At 39.3% G+C, this 16973-nt stretch overlaps 1 long non-coding RNA gene and 1 pseudogene across 1 annotated transcript; one reads left to right on the forward strand and one right to left on the reverse strand.

The window, feature by feature from the left end:
• On the reverse strand, positions 5897–6712 carry EQUCABV1R-PS940 (vomeronasal 1 receptor equCabV1R-ps940 pseudogene; annotated as a pseudogene).
• Positions 6718–7981, forward strand: LOC138915959 (uncharacterized). The gene is made up of 2 exons (XR_011422511.1): positions 6718–6983; positions 7640–7981. It is a non-coding gene; the product is annotated as an uncharacterized lncRNA (long non-coding RNA).
• The last annotated feature ends 8992 nt before the right edge of the window (positions 7982–16973 follow it).

Here is a 16973-nt window from a genome sequence, read left to right on the forward strand (position 1 = left end):
TGTTAGTGAGAAATTGCCAATAGGCCTTTTCATGTGGCTATAAAACATAATATTCTACACATTGTAACCACACATGCCACACCTTGTATTTTTTGGCTCCTTTTCTGATCCATTTCTACCTTCACATCTCTCCCATTGAGGCTGGGCCTCAGAAAGAGGGGAGACTTCCCAAGAATAGGGGTCTGGAGAGTGGGATCTTCACCCTGAAATGTAGATACCCTCTACCTTGCAGACCCAGGCATGTCCCCAGAGCAACTTTGTGACACTGCCTCTCTGGGACCACGTTCAGTCCTAGGGAATCACTCCTCACAGTGTTGAGCATGTCTAGTAGTCCCCACACAAATGTTACACATTAGATTACGTGTCTGAAAGACTCCTAGCATGTCCCATCCACAGACCAGGCCCGAACAACAGGAGGAAGCTGGTTCCTCCAAAAACCCAACCTTTGAGCCACTTACCTAGAATCCATTCAGTTTCAAGACCACTGACATGAGTCAGAGTCTAAGCCCCGATAAGAACAGAATCTGGAGATTCAGTTGGGTTCCCAAAGTTAAATCTATTGTGCAAGCAATCAGCTTTATAATAAGAGGCATTTCTATGGAAACAAAAGAAAAACAGTGGTTAACGATTGGAGTAGATCGTAATCTCAGTTTCCAAGTTCTGACGGCAGCCATTCAAGATTTCTAGATTGCTGGCTTGAAGCATGTTCAAATGGATTGATGGCAAACAGTAGCAATCTGATAGATTTTAACTGGTACCCACTTCTCAGAGTTGGAAAGAGGGGCCAGAATGTCCCTTATCTGGCTGTACTATGACTTGAAGACATTTAGTATCTCAAGTTTAATGATGAAAATCTCTCTGTTCTGATATTGCTAACATGTAATACATAGTTTATTAAAACATGAAAAACAGAAAGGCAGAATTTACATTTCTAAGTACTCTTTTTCCCTTATTGGAAACCATCTCAAGGGGTAAAGTTGTAATGTTTTTGTAGATGTATTTAAATTTATTTTTTTTAATTAAAAAATTTTTTTTGAAGATTGGTACCTAAGCTAACATCTGTTGACAATCTCCTTCTTTTTTTTTTTTTCTTCTTCTTCTCCCCAAAGTCCCCCAATACACAGTTGTATAATCCAGTTGTGAGTGTCTCAGGTTGTGTTATGTGGGATGCCGCCTCAGCGTGGCCTGATGAATGATGCCATGTCTGCGCCCAGGATCTGAACCACTGAAACCCTGGGCAGCTGAGGTGGAGTGTGCAAACTTAACCACTCAGCCACAGAGCTGGCCCCTTAAATTTATTTTTTAAATATGTTTTCATTGAAAAATACTCATGGATTTTATGATGCCGTGGGTATATCTTCACTCACCAGTATTACTGTTAGGTTAGTGTTTTGCTGCATACTGGCAGACTGGAAGACTGGGACTCATATGGAGGCATCAGAAATACTGAGGTCTGATTCAGGAGGGACTGTCAATGAAGCTCATGGGTCTCACTGGATTTTCTGCTCCCCTGAGAAAATTTTCTATCCAAAATCTGTTGTTTCCTGATCTTCACGCCACTGAGCTGCACCATCATTTAAGTGATGATATAACAATATGCTGCCTCTAGGAAACAATTTCCAAAGAAAATATATGTACCTAACACAGGATTACCAAAGTAAATGAAACAACTATCAACAGACCTAAAGGGAGAAATTAAGAGTAACACAATAATCGGCTTCTCTGGAGAATTCTACCAAACATTCAAAGAAGACTTAATACCTATTCTCCTCAAACTGTTCCAGAAAATTGAGAAAGATGGAGAACTCCCTAACACATTCTATGAAGCCAACATCACTCTGATCCCCAAACCTGACAAGGACAACACAAAGAAGGAGAACTACAGGCCGATATCACTGATGAACATAGATGCAAAAATCCTCAACAAAATTTTGGCAAACCGATTACAGCAATACATCAAAAAGATTATACACCATGATCAAGTGGGATTTATACCAGGGACACAGGGATGGTTCAACATCCGCAAGTCAATCAACGTGATACACTACATCAACAAAATGAAAAACAAAAACCACATGATCATCTCAATAGATGCAGAGAAAGCATTCGACAAGATCCAACACCCATTTATGATAAAAACCCTCAGTAAAATGGGTATAGAAGGAAAGTACCTCAACATAATAAAGGCCATATATGATAGACCCACAGCCAACATCATACTCAATGGACAAAAGCTGAAAGCCATCCCTCTGAGGACAGGAACAAGACAAGGGTGCCCACTTTCACCACTCCTATTCAACATAGTACTGGAGGTGCTGGCCAGAGCAATTCGGCAGGAAAAAGAAATAAAAGGAATCCAAATAGGTAACGAAGAAGTAAAACTCTCGTTGTTTGCAGACGACATGATCTTATACATAGAAAACCCCAAAGAATCCACAGAAAAACTATTAGAAATAATCAACAACTACAGCAAAGTAGCAGGGTATAAAATTAACGTGCATAAATCAGTAGCATTTCTATACACTAACAATAAACTAACAGAAAAAGAACTCAAGAACTCTATCCCATTCACAATCGCAACGAAAAGAATAAAATACCTTGGGATAAACTTAACCAAGGAAGTGAAGGATCTATACAATGAAAACTACAAGACTTTCTTGAAAGAAATAGGTGATGACATAAAGAGATGGAAAAACATTCCTTGTACATGGATTGGAAGAATAAACATAGTTAAAATGTCCATACTACCTAAAGCAATATACAGATTCAATGCTATCCCAATCAGAATCCCAAGAACATTCTTCACAGAAATTGAACAAACAATCCTAAAATTCATATGGGGGAACAAAAGACCGCGAATTGCTAAAGCAATCCTGAGCAAGAAAAACAAAGCCGGCGGAATCACAATCCCCGATTTCAAAACATACTACAAAGCTACAGTGATCAAAACAGCATGGTACTGGTACAAAAACAGGTCCACAGATCAATGGAACAGAATTGAAAGCCCAGAGATAAAACCACACATCTATGGACAGCTAATCTTCGACAAAGGAGCAGAGGGCCTACAATGGAAAAAAGAAAGTCTCTTCAACAAATGGTGCTGGGAAAACTGGACAGCCACATGCAAAAGATTGAAAATTGACCATTCTTTTTCACCACACACCAAAATAAACTCAAAATGGATCAAAGACCTAAAGATTAGGCCTGAGACAATAAGTCTTTTGGAAGAGAATATAGGCAGTACACTCTTTGACATCAGTTTCAAAAGAATCTTTTCGGACACTGTAACTCCTCAGTTGAGGGAAACAATAGAAAGAATAAACAAATGGGACTTCATCAGACTAAAGAGCTTCTTCAAGGCAAGGGAAAACAGAATTGAAACAAAAAAACAGCTCACTAATTGGGAAAAAATATTTACAAGCCACTTATCCGACAAAGGGTTAATCTCCATAATATACAAAGAACTCACACTGCTTAACAACAAAAAAACAAACAACCCGATCAAAAAATGGGCAGAGGACATGAACAGACATTTCTCCAAAGAAGATATAAGTATGGCCAAGAGACACATGAAAAGATGTTCATCATCGCTAATCATCAGGGAAATGCAAATCAAAACTACACTAAGATATCACCTTACCCCCGTTAGATTGGCAAAAACATCCAAAACCAAGAACGACAAATGTTGGAGAGGTTGTGGAGAAAGAGGAACCCTCATACACTGTTGGTGGGAATGCAAACTGGTACAGCCACTATGGAAAACAGTATGGAGATTTCTCAAAAAGTTAAAAATAGAAATACCCTATGACCCAGCCATCCCATTACTGGGTATCTATCCTAAGAACCTGATAACAGATATCTCAAGAGTCTGTTGCACCCCTATGTTCATCGCAACATTATTTACAATAGCCAAGACGTGGAACCAGCCTACATGCCCAGAAACTGATGACTGGATAAAGAAGATGTGGTATATATACACAATGGAATACTACTCAGCCATAAAAAAAGACGAAATTGGCCCATTCACAACAACGTGGATGGACCTCGAGGGCATTATGTTAAGCAAAATAAGTCAGTCAGAGAAAGACAATCTCTATATGACTCCACTCACACGTGTAAATTAGTATATTGAGTAGGAGATCTGATCGGTGGTTACCAGGGAAATGGGGGGGTGAGGGGAGGGTACGGAGGGGGAAGTGGTGTACCCACAACATGACTAACAAAAATGTACAACTGAAATCTCACAAGCTTGTAATCTATCATAACATTAATTAAAAAAATAAAAAAAAATAAAAAAAAAGAGTAACACAATAATAATAGGACTAGTTACAGTAGACAGGGAGGAACATAGCAAGGCCTATTTGATCAAAGTCCTCTCCATGTCACACTGTCCTTGCAAGGGTTGGTAAACATTTGTTTGCCGAACATTTGCTTTTCCATCTCCATGTGAATTGCCTCCCTCCCCTTTTAATTATAAACCACTACTCACAACATCCTCCTATATCCTTAGCTGAAGATGATCCTTTAGGCCATGGCTCCAATCATTTTGGCAAGTTACTCAATTTTCCACAGTTCCTCCCCCGAATACTTGTTATTAAACTTTGATTTTCTCCAGTGATTCTGTCTCGTGTCAATTTAATTCTTAGATCAACCTAAATAATCTAGAGAATCTAATGAGAAGGAGGGAGGAGTCTTGGGCTTTAAAGAGAGGAAAGACAATACACCGGATATTGGGATGGTCATCCATGTTGTCACCAATGGCCAGATTTCATCTGTTTTTGAGGCTGAGTAGTGTTCCATTGTGTATAGATACACCACATCTTTGTTATCCATTTGTCCTTTGATGGGCACCTAGGCTGCTTCCAACTCTTGGCTATTGTGAATAATGCTGCAATGAACTTAGAGACTTTCCCTCAGCTCTATAAAGTGAACTGAGAGAACTGTATTAAAATATTATGTGAAACTGAGGAAATATCCATTTTCATCCTTTGAAATCTCACTCCAAAGACTCCAAATAAACAAAATGGATTCATGACTTTTTCTTTCACATGGCCATTCTGCCAACGCTCAAGTTTAATAGAAGGCTCCACCCTAAACTTGTCTCCTGAACTGAGAGACATGAGATTGCACTATGGAGCCTGTTTCTAGCCATAATGTCCAACAGGATTTTAATATAAATGCACCTTCTACAGATCCCCAATCCAACGCTTGCTTGGTATTTTCTAAAAATCACAAAAACTACTTTTATATTCTTGATTCCGCACCAAATCAATCTGGCCCTTTCTACCTGAAAATGTTTTGAAAATCTCCTGTCAAAACATGTGATTTCAAATGAGCAATGTCACTCTAAAGATACAGCTTAAAAAACCACACATGCTCTTTGATGCCTCTACTCTGAAAATGAATGTTCTCTTCAGCTTAACTCCAGCCTACACATTATTTTGTGGAAGCTTTTGTCTTCAGTATTTTGAACGACCACCTCAAATGGTGCTCCAGGTTTATGGAACTTTTCCTACAATCCCCTGAGTAGTTAATGTCTGGGAAAATTCATCATATCAGGCTGAAAGTTATGTGCTCACTGATTCATAATATGTACATGTTTCAGGATTCACTGCTTTAGTTTATATAGACTCTGAACTCCTTCATTACAAATGTTATTAAATTCCTATTCTATAAGTATTAATAGGATAATTACATAATATTTCATTTATAATGGCATTTAATTTATTGTTTATTTTGCAGTAGAGCTCAGTCTGTCTTGTTTACCACTCTCTTGTAGAATAACTGTCTCAGAGATGTGTTTACACTGTGAGGAGCAACAAAATACTGTGCTTATATATATCACTTCTGTACTTATGCTTTAAATTTAAATTTAGGGAATTTTTATATTCTTTGTTCAGGCAAAAAAGAGCCTGGATTCTCTGGAGTCATGACTCACAAGAATGTAAGGGCTTATACCTGGAGAACAGGCAGCAATTAATGTAGAGAGGTTCAGCAGCCACAAACTGTGATTATTTGAAACAGCCAAAAATAGCTAAAAATAGAGGAGAGGGAGTCATTATGTGTATATATTAGACTCAATATTTACGCTTCTGCAGGATGAAAACCATGGAACCGTTGGACCAGGTCATGAGCACCAAACAGAAACCATTACAGAACAATATGCATGCTACATAGAGTGAGTCTGTGATGTTCTCATAATGTGCAGTATAACAGTAGCTGTAATTGTGTTTTTTGTGATATTTTTGTTGCTCCATGTTCCAGTCACTTACACAGGAACTGTAATATTTAGCATCATGTTCAGGATCCAGCAGAAGAGTTTTCAGATTCCCAGGTACTTGTGAGCTTTCACTTTAAGCTTTGACCACCTGGAGTTCCTGGCCTAATTGTGATCACCTGGAAGACATCCAAGAGGCAGCTGGTGACAAAGGACAGGTCCCTGCTCACTCTATGAACATAGAAAATCGGTTACATTCAATATCACCGAGGAAATCTTGTAACCCCAAAGCTACCATTGCCTGGGGACTCCACTAGAGAGAAGGACTAAGGAGTTAGCTACAGTCAGGTGCTTCAGAATCAAATCCGTGGACCTCAACCTGCATCCTGTGTAATAAAGGAAGAGATAATGATAAAGAAGCCAGAAATTCCCCAGAATTCCATCCATTGTGTGTAATAAAAAGATCATTCCTATCACCAAATCCCCAAAGACCATTCTGTCCAATCCCTGTGATGACATTCTTCTTTTGAGCCAGAGATTTCTGCATGGGACCATGAGGCAGAGTTACACGTATCAAGTCAACTGAAATCCAGTATCCTCCACTCACGTTAATTCCCACTTAGAAATAATTCTCCTGTTTCTCTTCTACTTACATGTTTCCAAGATGTGAATGTATCACCTTAGAAGAGCTTTCACAAAATATAAATCATTGATATAAAGGCCATACATATAGTAAATCCTGGATTTGTCAAACTTCATGAGACAGGTAGGAGTATTATTTTCATTCCAAAAATAAGGAGCATTTATTCAGGGAGAGTGTAATGATTTGTCTAAATTCAAACTTGTTTTATGGGCAAAGTGTGGATTTCACCTAGATCATTTGGTAAAAACGCAGTGCACTTAACACTATGCTATTCTGCATGACTAGGTATCATTTTCTGCAAATAATATTGATGTATATATTTTATTTATGATTATTCATACTTTGTCGCTGTATTTCAAATTGGTAGAGAAGAATCTCTTTTTCCAATATCATCACTTACTTACCCAGACTCAGATACCCCTCCTGGCTTGCAGACCTTGTCTCCCAGACTGAAAGAGAAAATACACATCTGACTCCATCTAACTGCCAGAATGATGCACTCAGTGTGATGGTCAGGGCAGGGTTGTATGAGAGGGAGGCAGGCAGCCACAGCAGTTGGATATGGGATTGTGATTCTGTGACGCCCCCTCCCCTCAAAACTGCAATTGCCATTTCACCTGTAGCTGCATAGTCTTCGGGAACAGAGATTATTTGTGAAAAACTTTTCTCCCAATTGTTAATTACTGATAAGTAATTGAAAGTTTGCGGTTAACATCTCCAAAGACACTATTGCAGTTCTTGGTAAGGGCTCTTTCTTTTTTTTTGATTTCTCGAGACAGACGGGGACTCACACAGAGGTAGCAAGAAATACTGAGGTCTGACACATGCGGAACTGGCAGCAAGTACGTCTCACTGGATGTTCTTCTCTGAGTCTTCACCTACAATCAAGTGCTTCCCTAGTCTTCAGGCACTGAGACGTACCATGATTTTACTTGTGAGGAGGGAAATGAATTGAGACAGATTTCCTAAGACAGATTCTTCAGGAAGTACAAGCAAACGGAAGAATATGATGCCAAGAGCATGATGAAAAATCCTAAAATTTGATAATATGTCCATATTGTTGCCACAATTTTATATGAATCATTATTATGGATGCAGTATAAATGAGATAATTCCTTTCAGTGTACAGTTATTTAGTCACTAAATTACCTAATGAAGATGTGTGCAGATGGAGGAAGTCAGGGAGATAGAGTCATAGGGTGAGATAAATTAACAGAAGGTTTGTGACAAAGGCACACCATGTTCACAGTGCCTGTGGTCTAGTGCGTGTAGGTGTAGAAGGTGACACACATTAGTTTTAAGGGCCACCATGGGGTGGTTAGAGTCAGTTGGTCTTTATGTTATAAGCAGCTGCAATGGAAAGGCAGAGCTGATAGGTCAGAGAGAAGGACCAGAGGTTCAATAGGTCATTATCCCATGAGATAGCAACATGCCAAGATGGCAATGGCATCTTGTCTCATGATGGCATAAGACAAATGGGATAACTTCTAGAAAGAGGCAAAAAGACTGACCTGCAGTGGTAATGTCTTGCATCAGAATCAGATTCAGGAGCTATCAGCAGCTACATTCCCACCATACGAACAATCACAAGCATATTCAGCTCCTTTTTTTCTGTTTCTGATGCTTGGTTATAGACAGAGGGAGGAAACAGAGAATGAAGAGAGAAAAAAACTCATAACTGGTAAGTAAGGCAAAGGAACGGCAAATATTTTATTGGCTGACAAAAGACCCCTTTCTTTAGAAATGGCCCTGTGAGCATGAATAACAGAGAAGGCATATTTAGAAACAGTATTGATAGTCAAAATTATTCTTTTTCCTAATTCTAATGCTCTTTTCAGGGAAACTAAGTTCTGCCTTTTGTGCTGATGCTCCTGGGGAGAGCAGCTTTGCATCTGTGGTGGCATGGACGGAGACCACAGCATAACATGCTCTGCGCTGACCATTAACAACAGAACTGCTTCCATCTACAAACCCCACTTACACTGCATCCTGCAAGGGTCACTTTGGAGGTCTTTCCTTCTTGAATATACCTGATCTACTAGCTCAGAACAGTCACGTGCCAGAGGATCCTGTGAGACAGGAAGGAAGTTGGCTGGATTAAGGACCTGGCAAGCTTTTAAGAGTAGCCGAGAATCCAGCAGTGTTGCTTGCTACTGCAACATTCTGCTATTCACCTATTGGTCGTGTCCTTTTGTTTCCAAAACACTTGAACCCTGATGTGGGGTTCACATGGTTAGGGGCTGTCCCATAGTGAGTTTTTTCTGCTTCTTAATTATCAGACAGGTTGCTACCATGGCTCAAGGCAAGGTTGGAGCCTCAAGACATGATATCCAATTGTTTTGAAAAATATGCCACCACTCTCTTAAGAGGCCAAAGAATTTAAGTTAATACAACTTGGGCTATTCCTTCTATTTCATGTACATAGAGGTCAAAAGGTTGGGTTAAGATAAACCCAAAGCAGGAGCTCTCATCAGGAGTTCTTTTAGCATTCTGAAGTCCTGTTCACATTATTTGTGGCATTTGTAGGGATCAGTTTCTTGCCCCTGTAGCTTGTCATATAGGAGTTCCTGCCATTCCCAAGAACCCTTGTAATTGTTTTCTGGTAATTGGAGGGACCAAATGGTGACTATCTAATTTCCTGTTTGGAGGAAGGCGGTGGCGGCCTTGTGAAATTACGAACTCCAAATTTTTAACAATTTTCTTGGATACTTGTGTCTTTTCTCCAGAGATTTTATAACCCCTTTCAGCTAAGTAATTTAGAATCATAACTGTGTTCCTGTGATAGTCCTCTTTTATAGGGCTTGCAATAAGGATGTCATCCACACACATATTGCAGTAACGTTACACAGTTTAATTTCAGACCTCTAAAGTCTCAATTCAAGATTTCTCCAAAAATGTTTGGGGAATTTTTAAATCCTTGTGCAACACAGTCCAGCAATATTACTGCTTTGGATGAGTCTCAGGGTCCTCTCATTGAAAAGTGAATAATTACTGAGACTCAGATTCCAAAGGGATGCAGAAGAAAGCATCTTTTAGGTGCAGAACAGTGTAGTATTTACTATCTCCAGGCATCTTTTCTATGAGCGGGTAAGGGTTTGGGACCATGAGGTGAATGTCCCTCACAGCATCATTTACAGCTCTGAGGTCTTGTACAAAGTGGTATTCTCCTGTCCCTGGTTTCATCACAGGTAGGACGGGAGTGCTGCAGGGAGATCTGCAAAGCTTTATTAATGCTTGCCTCAAGAGCCTGTTCAGTAGAGGCAGGACCCCAGCTAAAGCCTCAGGTTTAGAGGGTCTTGTTTTACCTGAGGCCAATGGTCACTCTGCTTCAAGTTTATCTTAACAAGCTGGGCATTAACAGCCCTCTCACCAATCCTTATGCCAAAGTGGTGGGGTCAACTTGATTTAAAACACTTTCTGGAATGACCTCAGACCATTTGGTTGGCTCAGCCACAAATTCTGCTCCTCAGTTCTGAGCAACCTAAACTTGTATTTTATCCTACTGAAGACTTATGGTAGCCCCTAACTTTGCCAACAAATCTCTCTGTAACAAAGGAATTGGACAATCTGGAGTGTACAAAAAGGAGTGTTTTAAAACTTTGGGGGGCTGGCCCCATGTCCTAGTGGTTAAGTTCCGCATGCTCCAATTGGTGGCCAATGTTCAAGGGTTTCAATCCCAGGCATGGACCTACACTACTGGTCAGCCATGCTGTGGCAGTCACCCACATGCAAAACAGAGGAAAATTGGCACACATGTTAACTCAGGGCAAATATTCTTCACCAATACAAAAAACACAAAACTTGGAACCTATTTCACAGGTCAGGGGCTTTAGGAAATTCTTGTTTTCTCCTTTTCCTGATACCCCTTTGATATCACACTCCCTTTTGGATAGAGTGATCTTTTTACTAGTCAAAACAGAGTATATGGCTTCTGCATTGAGCAAGAACTCAATTTCTTCTCCAGCAATATCTAAAGTAACCCAGGGCTCCTTGGAGTTTTCAAAGCCAGATGGGGAACCCCTTGAACCCGTCTATCTTCCCCTCTGGTCAGGGGTAGTAGGAAAGAAATGGGCTTGTCTGGCCCCTTCCCTCTCTGGGGATGGCATGGGCATTCCCTTCTCCAGTGTTCTTCCTTCATACAGAAAGCAAATTGATGAGGCCTGAGTTTTACACGTACCTTTTTGGTCCAATATTGGGAACTGGAGGCACTCACCCGTGCTGCTCTTTTCCTTCTGCCAAGGTTACCTGGGATAGAGTGTAGTGCTACTGCTAACAATGTTGCTTGCTTTCTCATCTTCTTTTCTTCTACTGCCACATCTCGGTTGTTGAAAAACCTTAGAGGCCATCTCCACCACCTAGAAGCTTTGGTCTCAGGACCAATAGCCAATTTTTGGAGTTTCCTCCAGATATCAGGGGTACTCGGAGATATGAAACAGATTCCTAACATTATTTGGCTGCCTTCACCATCAGGTTTCCAGGGGATGTATTTTAGAAGGAATTTCCTCAGTTTGTATAAATGCTGACAGATTCTCATCTGGTCTTTATTGAATTTCCCTTAATCTATTCTAATTACCAGGAAGTTTTCCTGCTGCCTGCATCCCTTTCAAGTGCATGTTTCTATAGTGTTCTAAGGCTGCCTTTTCCCTTGTTCTCTTTGGATCTCAGCCCAGATCTCTGGAGGGTACTGCCTTTTCAGCCAGTCACCAAATCTGGTGGTTGGGCTAAATGGTATGCTGTTTATCTGCCTTCTTCTGGACTTCAGCTAAAACTGCTAAATTTTATTCCCTGGACAGGAGGTTGACAGGAGATTCTGTATATAAGCACAAGTGGGGCTGTGAGTGGAAAAAACACCACTTACCAAGTTAAGGAACTCCCCAGAGTCTGCACACAGACCCTGAGAATGTGCCTTCCAATTATAGAGGCCAGAGGTTGTGAAAGGCACATGCACATTTATAAGGTTGCCAACCCCATGAGGGACTTGATGTGAGGGAAAAATTCCAACTTCTTCTGGATTGTAGCAAGTCCCATGTCTAGTTGTGCTGTCAGGTAAGGAAGGGTGGATAGGTTTAGGAGGGTCAGTGCAGGGATGGGGCTCCTTGGGGACAGACAACTGATTGGGAGGATAAGGAGAGGGCAGATTTATGGGTCCCACTGGAGTCAGTGCAGGAGGAGCAGACAGCATGGGTTCCCTATCCTGTCTCCTAGCAGGATAGAGCAAGTCCTCATGGTTCGGAGGTCTTTCCAGCACGAGGAAGGTATTCCTTTTTGGGGTAGATGGTTTGGTCTTTAATTTGATTAATTTGTATTTTTGCTGAATTCCCTCATTCAGATATAAATCCATAATGCATTGTACATATGGAATTTCTTCCCATTTTCCTTCCCTCTTACGAAACTGCTCCAACTGTAGGTTGATATTATCTTTTAGTGACCCATTTTCTGGCCACCTTTCTTTATTTCCTCAGCTCTATTAGGGCCAAGCTGTGTTACAGAAGAATATCATTCTCTTTTTAGTCATCAGAGTAGAGCCAAATAATTGCCAATAGTGGAGAGGCATCCTAATAGGCCATTCTTCTGTATGGACACTGTATTGTCCATACTGGAGAGCTTTTGTTCCAGACTTGTTTCTAGCTCCCACGGGTTGTTAGTAATGATTAGTAGGCACACAAATTCCACAATTTCATCCAGACGTAATTAAAATTTTTTCCCCACCACCAACAGAATTCTCTCTGGTGATATCTTAGAATCACACATCCAGGGGGCTCATGGACGTCATACAGCCAAGCCTCCCTTCCCAGATCCTGGGGCTAACAGTGGAGATCTCTCTCACAAGTTACAGAGTCGTTCCTCAGTCAGTGCTCTCTGACCAGCCTCCTTGTCAGCCAGGACAGAGATGTCTTACAATCTCCCAGAACTTAGCTGTTACCAGACAGAACAGAAACCAAACTCAGGAACAAGAAATCTGCACCGTTTATACCCAGAACCATTCTTCACCCAATCTGAAAGACTTTTATAGCTAACTTGAAGGTCAGGCACTACTCATCGCTCCAGCAGGACTTGAAAAAATGGTCTAAATGCAGCCACTAAGTTCATCCAAGACAGCAGGGGTGCAGGGTCAGCAAGTCAGGGACCAAGAGGATCCTCTCCCTTCACCAAGTCACCAGCAGTGTAAGAGAGTTAGCTTGGGTGAGCAGCCACTTCCCACTGCTTCCCTTGTTGGTAGCTGAGTGACAAGGATCTTAGAGATCAGAGGAGCAGTCCTATATGGGTCCCCAAATTTGTAACTGAACTCGATGGTTTTGTCTCTTGGTGAGTACACAGCTGAAAAGCACAACCAAGGCGGAAGAGGTTTATTGCTTGCACAAATGATGAAGAATACCAAGGATAGTTCCAAATGCAGTGTCTCCGGAAACTCAGTGCCAGTGGAGACTTTATACACACGGGGGGGAGGGGGGGGATAACAGGTTTATTTGTAACAACTGTGTAGCAGCTGTGTTCATTTTGGGCTCACGCATAGCAGGCAAACATGCTTTACAAACATCGCAGGATCTGAAAATGGCTACTTGGACTCTCTCAGAGGAGGAGAATTTAAGATGCGAATGAGTTTAAGGCAACTTTAGGATGCTTGGTGCTGGAATATTTTGCAGGGGTCTTGCTGCAAATGTGTGAGTTTCTCTGCAAGATAGCAGCACTTGCAAAACAGGGACATCAATTTCTGTGCAACAGGACACATAGTTTCTTCCTCTCTGATTAACTTTTAACAGACGATGTAAGTAGTTGATGAGATCCTCAGGAATCCTTTCCCTGCCTGATTTCCTGGTCACACTTACAGCTCAAACAAATGAAGTTATCATGTCTTCTACTCACCCAAAGCTCTAGATCAATTTGGAGAACCCTTGACTCTTTCTCCTTCTGCCAGGAAGAGAATGAACAATGAGCAAAACTCATTCAGGTTGCTTGTGTCAATTCAAATTCTCACATATCAGCCTCATTATCATGTGGGAGAGTGGAGGTTCCTTCCTTTCCCCCTAACCAACACTAGGTGAGAAAATTTACTACATGTCCCAGGGCATCTTCTCTCATCCCATAACAAGGGCCAGGAAAGATCTTCAACATTTTCCCTTCCAGAAAGCCATGTTTTTTCTCAGCATTCCATTATCAATGAAAGTGTCAAGAAGAGAGAAGGGTCTTAAAGTTTACGCTATTTGGTATCAAAGGAGTTACGTGATCATTTCATGGATGGTGGACAAACACATGAGACTCTTGGGTCTGCAACAAAAGACAATTTCTTATGGCTCTACTGGCGGCAGGAGCTGTAAGCTTGCATTTCTGTCCCTTCCTCCTCTCAAAGACAGTTGGGGCAATGCAAACGGGCCCAGGAGGGTGTTGGACACACCATAGATTTGCGTGACACCTGAGGATGTATAAACTTAAGAAACTCAGTAATTTAAAGTAGTTCACAAGCAGCCCTGCCCAATTTTGCCTCAGAAAAAGTCCTTCTCTTTATTATATTAGTGAAGTAAATAATCAGCCCTTTGCCCCAATAAAGGAACAACCTCCATCTTGGAAGGGTATTTGTTATATACACTGTTACCTTTTCATTGATAAGATAATTTGGACCTAAAGCTGGTAAAAGACATAAAAAACATAAGCAATGCATGGGGAAAGTATGTCACAACACGGTTGACTTTTATCATTAAAGATGAGTAAAACTGATCCTCTGAATAAATAGGCCCATTAAAGGTTATGGACAACAAGACTTTTGTTAGTGATACCATGGGATTGCTAAGGTCTTTAAGAGTTAAGACAATATGGGGAGAATGGCTACAAGAAGGCACAGAATAGTCAGCTCCAAGGATGATTTGATGTTACTTGGTAAGGGAATAATAGGAGAGAAAAGAAAAGATATCTAATCTATTTTCTAAATCAATTGAAAATTATTAGCCTCATTGGAAAACAATATCATTTGGTACAAACATCACAACAAAGCGAATCTGAATACAGTTGTAACCTATTTTTAAAGAAACACAATGGTATTTATAGAAGAAAACGTAGGCGATTATACCTGTACAGTTGTGACCTACTTTTAAAGAAACACAAAGGTATTCATAGAATAAAACAAAGGAGATTATATCTATCTTCTTAGAATAGGAACATATTTTTGAAACTGCACAAAAACCCTAAATATAATGGAGGAAATAAAAGTTACATTATCATAAAATTGAGCTGATCTTCCTCAAAAAACAGAGAGATAGATAGTGCTCCAAGAAAGGATTTGTATCATATATGTGTATATATATATATATATGTATGTATATATGTGTGTATGTGTATATATATATATATATATATATATATACGCATAAAGAATTCCTACAAATCAATAAGAAAAAGAAAGATGACTCAATAGAACAATGAGAAAAAAACAGAAAAACAAATACCGTATAATCCCACTTATATGTGGAATATAATAAAACCAAATTCAGGAAAACTGAGACGGTACTCATGGTTGCCAGAAATGGAGGTTGACAAGTGGTGGAAACTGGGGGAAGGTGGTCAAAAGATACAAACTCCCAGTTTATGTAGATAAATGTGTTTTGGGGATGTAACGTACAACATGATGATTATAGTAATAGCATTGCATTTATGTTTTAAAATTGCTAAGAAAGTAGATCTTCAAAGTTCTCATCACAAGGAAAAGAAGTTGTAACCATGTAAGGTGATAGATGTTAACTAAATTTACTCTGGTGATCATTTTTCATCTAGATCATTATATTCACATATCAGATCATTATATTCTATACCTCAAACTTACAGCATGTTTTACGTCAATTATAACTCAATAAAACTGGAAATATTGGGAAAATATAAACCAAAATGTACTTTAAAAAATCACCAGCCAAAGTCTATTTAACACATGAAATTGTATTCAACTTCCTTACTAATCAAAAAAGTGGAAAGGAAACCTCCCCCTTTGGAACAATCATACACCAACAAGACTCCAAAAATGAAAATGACAGAAAATATCAACTATTGGCATGATGTGGATGAACTAGGAATCTCATAGTCTGCCATTGGATGTTAAAATTGGTTTAAAGAGGTCCTTTGAGAAAATATTTTACAATATGTAGCAGAGCTGGATAGTTGTAAACACAGAGTCAAAAAATTCAACTACATGTGTATATCCAAGAGATGGAAAAACATTTCTCACAACTAGGATAATAATTTTGTATGAACAGCAGTCCTAATAGCCCCCAACTGAGAATCACTCACATGAACAACAAAGTGGAATGATTAAATTAACTCCTTGATATTTATAGAATGGATTCTTATACAGAAAGGTAAATAAATAATCCATCATAACATGAAACAATATTGATAAATTCAAAGACAATATAAGGATTGAAAAAATCAAAAACAAATACATGAATGCTGTATTATTTCATTTGCACAAAATTAAAAACAGGCTAAACATTTTCTGTGCTTTTAAATGTCATCATTGTTTACTAGATGGAAGTAGTTACTGGTGGATAGAAAAATGTGGTTTCTGCCATGTGCTGACAAAATTCAATGTTTTAATCTAGGTATTGAGTTAAGAGGCATGTTCGGTTCATAAGATTTAATTGAGCTACACTTATGACCTATGCATGTGGCATTAACTCTTTAAAAAATAGATCAAGAGCAAAAAAAATAAAATGTAGGGAAAACATAAGAGATTAGTGTTGGAATCCCAATGTAACTATTATTGTATTAAACATAAGTACACTCCTACTCTGGATAAGTTAAACATATTTTACTATATTCATTCAAATATTTTTGAGAGAAAATTAACATAGAGGGATTAAAATAGAAAAGGAAAATTGCATTCTATGTAATGTTAACCAGTTTATGGTACAACTTCTAAAGAAAAGAAGCAAAACCAAAGTAATTCTAAATCATTTATATGGTCAAATTTAAGTTAGAAAGAAAAAGAACTAAGAATAGTTATAAGGAAGAATGTATAAAAGGTTAATAAATCCATTTCCAAATATATCCATTTTCATTTTAACAGTAAAGACTACTTTTAAGAAAATCAAACACTTTTTAGTATATTCAAAAGTATACTTTAAGAGATAT

This window comes from Equus caballus, chromosome 10 (assembly GCF_041296265.1).
Source record: "Equus caballus isolate H_3958 breed thoroughbred chromosome 10, TB-T2T, whole genome shotgun sequence".
Classification (NCBI taxonomy): Eukaryota; Metazoa; Chordata; class Mammalia; order Perissodactyla; family Equidae; genus Equus; species Equus caballus.